We start from the raw sequence: 8,890 nt of genomic DNA, 5'->3' as shown, positions 1-8,890 counted from the left end.
GGTGGATGCAATGAGCAGGCTCTTTCACCGCCATCAGCTCCTCAGAAAACAGCCAGTTGCTGTTACAGCACAGCACCACCTCCACTGCAAAAAAAGGCAGGGAAAGGGGGGAAGAGGACTTGGGATCAGGCAGTGTTACTGCTGTCACTGTGACCCATCACAGCCTGCCAGGACTGTGCAAGACAAAGTGCTGCTCCCCCAGTGACACAGAGGAGCTCCCTTCCCAAGGAGCATAGGGAGGAAACCATACGGGCTCTCTGCTCCTGGTCTGCTGGACCAAATCCAGACGTTGCTGGTAATGGTGAGTCAAAGCAGGGGAAGCCTACACCTCTTTGGTGCTGACAGTTCTGGGACAAAGGCAATGTTTTATCGATACTGAAGATGGTTAAAATACACAAGGTCACTGCTGGAGTGGAGCAGAGCCATAGCAACTGCTTGCAGTGTGCTGTCTGCACCTCCTGCACGGTGTCATCAGGAGATGCACATGACTCTATTTTCCACAAGGTAAGGAAAAATACGTAAGGCCAAATATCCCTGCATAGCAGAATGAGCTGCTTTTTTATCTTGCAATATTGTTGATGTTGGACTGAATCTGCTGTCTTAAAGTATAAATATAAAGACGCTGCTAAATCATCACTATTTCAGCAACTAATTAAGGGGTAATGCTCCTGGTGCAGCAGTATATGAGGCAATAAACGGCTTTGGCGGCTGATTAAACGCTGGCACCGAGGCATTTAATTACTGCAAAAGCCAATTACCATGCACATATTCCGACACTGCGGACATTATTCCTGTTATTTGACAGAACAAGCAAAGGCAATAAACTATGCTATAGTGACATATAGTACAGGACTCTGGGACTTGCACCCCTCTTTCTGGGATGGGGTCTTGAGCTCCATGGGGAAGCTGAAATGATGGTTACACAGTGAAAACTGTTCACAATTTGTATGACTCATTTGGGATCTAGAAACAGCCAAATATTGAGGTTCCTCCCTGTACTTAGGTGCATTTGTGTAGAAAATAATAATCCCATATTGAGGTAACAGGTGTAGTTCAAGCCTCACCTTAGCATATATAGCATCAATGAGCAAACCAGTGGCACTGGTGGAAGAAGTCATGCGCAGGCTTTTTTTTGTTGTTCAGTTTTTGAATTGCAGAAATCATGATCAGTTGCAAAACACCACATGCCATTCTTCGTTTAATTGATTTAAAAGCTAGAGTCTGATTTTCATAGGCTTTGAGCTCTCACACTACCCATTTGACTTAACCAGCTCAGCGCCTCTTCAAATTAAGGCCTTGCTCTCTTTAACCAGAAATGAATTCTTCCTTTTGAAGGAGTTTCCTAGAGAAATTCTCTTAGAAAATCCTTGGCAAGAAACCTTAGCCAGCCTTGGCATGCAAACCTGCCTCACGCTGGCACTAACAAGCCTCTTATTTAAATGTTGATGAGCTCTTTGCTGCCAGTTAGCAATGGGAAATGCAGTCTGTGTGTTAAACGAGAGCTGGGAATAGCTTCCAAATACCAAAATGTTTGTTAAACTCACGGCCCACCTCTTCCCTCCTTGGGGGTGGGAAGCTTCCCAGCAAATTGGCCCCATTCTGCACAGAAACTGCCAGACAGATCAGACCAAGGATCCCTCTCATTCTATGGCCCAGATGGGGCTGTTGCCAAGACTGCGGCTTCCCAGGGTGTCCTGCTGTACCCGTGTTGTTGGGATCTGCCACAGGGCACGTTCCCCTGACCCCTGTTAATTAGAGATGGTCTCGTGCTTTGAAGGCAGACTCCCCTCGCCATTACGTCCATTTGGGTGTACTTGTTTGCTTTTAACCTTCACTGTTATAGGATGGTCTGATGGCTATTTCCTGCATTGAGAACTGATGAATCTCACTGCCTAAGCCTTTCTGGAGTCACTTGGTTCAGTATGGGGTTTTATATAAATGCATTCAACAAGTTGAGTGGTGTATTACATATGTTGATGTATCTCTTTAGTTTGACAGGTGGTACCCCCTAAAATTCAACCAGAGGCTGTGGGAGCAGCCTCTATTTGCTGCCATCCCTCGAAGACCAAATGATTTGTTGCCTCTAAACCAGGAGGTTTAGAGCTGCCTCTAAACCTTCATATATGAGGAGGGCTCCTCGGTCCTTCTGGGACTGTTCCCTTTCGCAGAGAGCCTGAGGTGAGTCAAAGGGCAAGATTCAAATAATAAACACGAGGCCAGGCAGTCCCTCAGTATCCTTGTGTTACCTTTGCTGCCTTCTGAAATCAACACGTTCCCCAGCCAAGGAACATGTAAATTCTTTCGACTATCATTCACTTTTGGATGAAGCCCAAATGCTCATATACATGATCGTCTGTTCCTTGAGTATTTGAATGAACCAGAAAGGCTTTGTCTGCTATAGATGGGAGTTTTCAATCCCATTTATGGTACATTATATCAGTCTAAAATAGCATCTGTAAGGTCCTTAAACTGAACCGCTATCAGATTTACAGCCACCGCAGAAGAGTTAGCAGGCTGGCTCCAGAGAGCTATGAGCAGTAACCATATTCTCTTGAAATATTTGCTTTCTCTGCAAAGCTGACCTGAGGAAGAATGTGCTGTTCATTCAAAGATTTCACTTTGTTCATTTATTCAGAGAACATCTTCATTGACAGGCACTGTAAAGAGACAAGCTTCAGAGCCGAAAGCTGAAGACATGCTTCTTGTCACTGCAAAGCTGGTGACAGCTGCTCAGACAGGGAGCTTCCTGTGATACATCCACATATGTGCAAGGTAAAACATGGGGGATTTAAGCCATTCAGTACCATGGGATGAGCAAGGCGGTTCAGCCAAGCACAATCTCCCACTCGAACCTCTGCCCAGAGAATGACTGGGAACTTGCTTGCAACTCAGCAGAAGAAAACAGCAATTGTGTGCACTTATTTATTTTTTTTTCTCTGCTACCTTGAAGAGCACTTGAATCACATCAGCAAGACTGCAACAACAGGGCCAAAATATGATGTACCATAAACCTCCCTCCCCCAAGAACTTATTCCTGGGTCATTTCCAATCTGTTAGCCACCACACAGCCTAAGCTATTCCACCTACGATCCCCACTGGATGCTCCTGGGGGAGTGGCAGCTTGTTCTCAGTTGTCCTGGTGAAGTTGTGGAAGCCAGCTGAGAGTGGGGCAGTTTTGCTTGATGCTGTGCAGATATGGCCAATGGCAGCCCATACCCCCATTGAAGTAGGCAGGACACATGGAGAGTGGGCAGTGATGCCAATGCAAGCTGCCAGAGCACTGTGTTTATGTGGAGCTCTTGGCTTTCATGTAAAATAATAATAATCATCATAAAAAAATCTGACCCACTCAGTTGGAAATATGATCCCTTAAAGAGATGGAAACCACAAGGTCATTCAAAAAGGCTCATAATTCATATGTATAGCCTTATAACTCTTGATTTTTAAGCCGAAATAATGATGTTTGAGGTGCAACTCAAGTTTACAAATTCCTAGAGGCTGACAGTACCAAGTGGGAAAAGGGCAAAATTAGCACATGGGAAAAAAGAGGGTTGCCAAAGGTATGAGAGCAGGTCAGTGGGAGAGCCAGGCCTCCTGCCTCCTTGCCCCAAGTACTAGCCACATTGCCTGGCCTCCTTCCCCAGAGGAAACTAAGAAGCCTTAAAGCAGTCCTAGCTGTTTTAGTCTTGTGTTTCCATCTTCCTTTTGATGCTCTTATTTTCAGCACCATGTACATTTCTCAGCATCCTGCTGCTCCCCATAGGATATTATTCCATCTCTGGGACTCATGGCCATGATAGTGTGTGCTGATGACAGCTGTGGGAGTTTGCAAGTAGCTTAACATTTGCATGCCATGAATATGCAGCTCTGAGCATGGCCCAGTTCTCTGTGCAGCCATCCTGTGCACGTTTACAGGGGACGGCAGCATCCTGCACGTTTCAGGATCCCAGGAGACACCAGTTCCTAGTGCCTTAGGTGACATTTTTGTGTATGCTTGGCTGTTCATAATCACAAACACCTGGATAACCGGATTTCTGGAAAAACCACTTGCTTTTAATCAGGGACTTTGTGGTTGAGTAGCAATGCTCCCTACCTGAGCCGTTTCCAGGATCTGATGTCTGCTTGGAACCCTCCCAGCATGCAGTACAGCACTGGCCAAGGGCAGAGCCTGCAAGCTGCTCCTCTCTCTGCTGCACCGACTTCCAGTTTCTGTTTACACCAGCCCAATGTCAAACATCATAGCAGCAGCTCTGGCGGAAGGTGAGTCTGCAAGAACGGAGGTGTCGCTTCCTCTGCTGAGGCCTCTCTAATAACACAGAGATGCTTTTCTAACTAATTAATTACAGGGCTTTGGCTGAGTCTCGGTAATGATTCCCATCTTCCTGCTGCTGCTCCGCAATCAGCACTATTCGCAGTGCTGTTCAAAGCAGCACCGATGCCATCAGAGCAGAAGGATGAGCAATATGGGGCGGAGGGATGCTTTTTTTTAAGCCAGTGGTACTGGGAGCTGCTTGAGTTCCTGCTCTCTGATGTACTTTCCTGGCAAAGAGGATAAAGGTACAGAGGCAGGTAGCTCCAGCAGGCTTTAGCCCTGGCCAGGGTTGCCGTCTCAAGGGAAGGACTTGTGTGGGGTATAAATAGTTCCCACTCTCATTAGAAGACTGTCCTTAGGGTCCCACTTACATGTACATCCCGTTGACTTGGCAGCTCAGAAAATAATTGAAGCTGCAGCCTGGAAACTTTGCTCCTAGACCCTGAGTATCAAAATTGGCTCTAGGTAGAAGAGATCAGCCAGAATCAGTGCTTCAGCCCACCCATTATTTATGCTTTGGTAGCACACAGCCATAGTCTAAGCCTCTCATGCTTGTACTAACCAAAACTTGGGTCCAAATCACCCTAGTCTCAGTAGACAAAGACTACTGCGTGACTCTGCTAGACTACACCACGCTGTATTACACAGCTGCATGGCTGTGTGTAGGGGTGATTTCCAGCTATGAAGCCACACTAACTGTTGTTTCTACTTAACTGCCTGCTTCATCAATTGTCTCTTCATACCGCATTAGAAGCCAGCTACCCCAGCTTTGCCCAGAGCTTTATGGCAATGGTGAGGACAAATCCACACCTCACAGAAAAATGATAAGCACAATAGGAAATAAAAGCAGGAGAAGGTAGCTGTGAGAGCAACAAGTCAGCGCAAAGCAGCAGCCTCAGGAAACTGGCTCTCAAGTGGCTGGGGGTCACTACAAAGTGAGATGTCAGGAAGGATTTGAAGGCAGATACTGTTGTCCTTTTAGCCTATTCCAGGAATAAACACAAAGAAATACAAGGATACTTTGTTTGAGATGGATACATGGCACAAAGTAGGTATATTACAAGAAGTGTTGCTTTGTCTTTCCACAAAGGGTTGTTTTAGGTTTTTTTCATTACTTCAAATGTCTGTATAGGTACTCTCATTTCAATCCCTGTAGCATAAGCCAAACGGAGGAGATGAAACCAAGGTTTTTTTTTGAGAGCTCTATAATTAACAACTGGTCCCCTGAGCAGCAGAAGCAATCAAGCCTGCTTTCCTCCGAATTTCTGCCATATGTGGATTCTTTGCTGTCTAAGAAGGAGTGAATTCACTTTGCTGTCCTTTGCTCGCAGAAGGCCCTGCTATTTTACTCTGACAAAATATGCAGGAAACTCATATCTTTAATACCTCTCCCTTGCCTTCCAGTTTGGGTGAAGTTGGCTAGGGGGTCCCGAAGCTTCCAGAGGGCTGGAAAGATGGATGGCAGGAAGGAACTGGCAATCAGATAAAAGCAGGTAATGCTATTATGTATAATGCCAAACATGTTGGGAGGGAGTGGTGTATATCTGAAAGGAAATAAGTTCAAATCACAGTCCCATTTTCCATTATTCCTCCCTTAATAACCTATAACACTAAATAAATGATGCACCAGTCTTCAGCTGAAGCTGCTGCACTTATTATGACTCTTCCAAAGACATTCCTGCACCAGGCATTCAAAGAATCACCATATCTTTACAGTCCCCATCCCGAGAGCACCTACAAAGTAAGCAGAAGTTCAAACACAAGGTGCTGTGATTTCCACCTCGGTGTAATTGAAAAACATTAGCAGCGCTTTTGTACTGGCTTGAAGCTTACATGCTGAATTTGCATCTAATAAGAAGGGCCCTTTTAACGAACAAATAAATAAATAAATGGAGGAAACCTTCTCTTTGAGCTAATTTTAGGCACGTCCATGCTGACAGCTGCTCTTCCCTGATATATCTCAGCCACATCCTGCAGGGGCCAGGGGGACTAAGCTCCCTTCATGCCACAGCAGCTGAAAACAGACCTTTGTTTGTTTTATTTTTAAGGGATTGATAGTAGCTGACTTTCCAGAGCCTCCCTTCATCCTGGTTTCCATTATGAGGCTTATAACACAGGTGGGAACAGGGGAACAGAGCCACAGCACTTGTAGGGGTGCCCAAGCCATATAAAAACCCAGCAAAGAGTTGCAGTTGTAGAGCACAGAGTGTCAAGCTGGGGTTTGCATTTGGCAGCCTGTTCACGTGTTGCTAGTTGAGAAAGAAATCCTGGAGTGCTGAGATGTGAGCCCTGGAGTTGTCCCAAACAGGTCTGGCACATGGGGTCACCTTGGGGGGGAGAGGCCCTGATGGGCTGCAGATGTGCTCTGAGACAGCTCCAGGGAGAGGAAACTGGGAGGGAGCTGGGCAGGGCTCGGCTGTGAGAGCTGTGTTCAGCTGTCAGTGATCTGACAGGTCTGGCCCTGCTTCTGGTGAGGTGGAGAGAGGCAGAGAAGCCTTCTTCCTCCTCTGGGCGTGAAGTAAGCCAAGAACTGCTCCTTGTGTTGAGTGCGTGGGCTAACCCTTTTCTTTCTCCTCACACACTCTTATAAGGTGCTGTACAGATGCAAAAAGCTGAGATGACATGCTAGAAGAAGTCTCAGCCCTGTGGCTGCTTGCCTTGAGAGACGAAGTGGCATAGGAATGGCTCTTTGATCTTTACTCATAGCTTTTTTTTTTTCCCTCCTGCTCAAATTAGAAACTCAGGACTTGTCTAGCTTGGATGATTGTTTCATTTCCTCATTGAAAATGTGATTACCCCTTTAGTTCTCATAATTACCTAATCAGCAAAAATCAAACCAATCAATGTTAATTTCAACCCTAATAAATATTCTCTGGTATTCTATACATTTGTGTATATCTCACAACATATCTTACGTTGAAGGAAAAAATGACTCCGTAAGCCAAGCTGGCTTGGCTCAGCACCATGTCCAACAAGTGTGCCCACTTCTTGTGAACACACAGGGAGGGGATGGTGTGTGGCAATGGAAAGTTGAACCAGCTCACACCTAGGAATCAGGATGGGAAAGGTCGATACGTAGTGAGAGGTTATCTGTCCCGTGCCCTGCTATGTGATCATAGAATCACTGAGGTTGGGAAAGACCTCTAGGATCATCTGATTCAACCATCCTCCTACCACTAATATTGCCCACTAGACCACATTCCTCAGTGCCACATCTCCACATTTCTTGAACACCACCAGGGACGGTGACCTCACCTTCCCCACCGGCAGTCTGTGCCAGTGCCTCACCACTCTTTCAGAGAAGACTTTTTTCGTAATATCCAACCTGATGGGCCCAACTGGACCCAATATAGTCCCAGCAGATGTTTGCTTCTCTTCTGTTTTTGAAAGCAGCGCTAGGCTTCATTTTCCACAGTCTCTCAAGCAATCATTTCAGTGCTTATAATGTGCTCATTAGTTGAGACATTTAGAGGCAGTGCCAAAGTTAAATCTTCCTTGATAAGCTTAATACTTCCTATCCTGCCCACACTGTACTAATAAACTGATCTTCAGCTGGGTTACTTCTTCCTCTGGCGAGTGTACCTGGGGGTTGTGCTATCCAGTGAGAAGTTAGCCTCAGTGGCTGTAGTTGTTATACAAAAGCTGCCCAGTGGTTTCCGAGACCTGACAAACTCAGGAGGCAGCTGATGAGTGAGGCCTTCTAAAACCACAAAAAGTCTCAGCTTTTGAAATGATGATGAACAGTACGAGGGACTCATGCCTAACTCGACCTGCTCCCTATATAGGGCTAGAATGTTTCACTGTGTGTATGCATGTTGGCCTTGATGAAAAAAGCAAACTTAGTAGTCACCTACTCACTCTTATTTACTCTAATAAAGGGTGAACGCTTGTTTTTTGGCATTGGTAATAGTGGCAGTGTTTAAATTGTAGTTGTCTCGAGTTAAGTCTTCTCATCATTGTACCAGATGCTGAGATGCCTCTGGCAATTTCTCCCCATTTTACACATCATCATGTGTGCCTTCTCTGTTGACTGAAGTCAGCTCCAGTTGCAAGCAACTCTGCTGTACAACAAAATGGTGTGTGCTTTGGGCCAGGTTTCTGGTTTCATGTTGTGTTTGTGCAGCATCTAATGCAGCATGCTCCGTTGTAGGTTCACTTCATAGCATGGAGTCAGCTGTGGATGCATGTGAGCCACATGAAGAGGATGAGGCTGGCTTTGCTGGAAAACTGAGGTTTCACATAGGCCTCTAAGTAGCTCCTCTTGTAATGGCAGTCCTTGGGGAGGAGTTGCTCCTTCCTTCAACCTGTCCCTCCTCCCTGCTGTCCTGCATCCCAGGACTGTGGCCAGACCTTCTCATCCTCCAGAGGAGGCTGACATGTGGCTTAGAAGTTGGAAGGGGTTGCATATTTGTGGTTAGCCTAGGCTTGTGCTTTAGAGGATGCTTTGCCCCTGATGACTCTCTGTGGGGCTGCTCTTGAGGATAGATGCGCAGCAGTGTAGCAAAGCAGTGCCAGATTTTTAGATGCTGGCATTTACTGTGGTTTCTGAGGAAGCTCCTTTCCACAAAAGCACACTTT

This window comes from Meleagris gallopavo, chromosome 11 (genome assembly GCF_000146605.3).
Source record: "Meleagris gallopavo isolate NT-WF06-2002-E0010 breed Aviagen turkey brand Nicholas breeding stock chromosome 11, Turkey_5.1, whole genome shotgun sequence".
Taxonomy (NCBI): Eukaryota; Metazoa; Chordata; class Aves; order Galliformes; family Phasianidae; genus Meleagris; species Meleagris gallopavo.
This window is presented reverse-complemented; position numbering follows the sequence as displayed.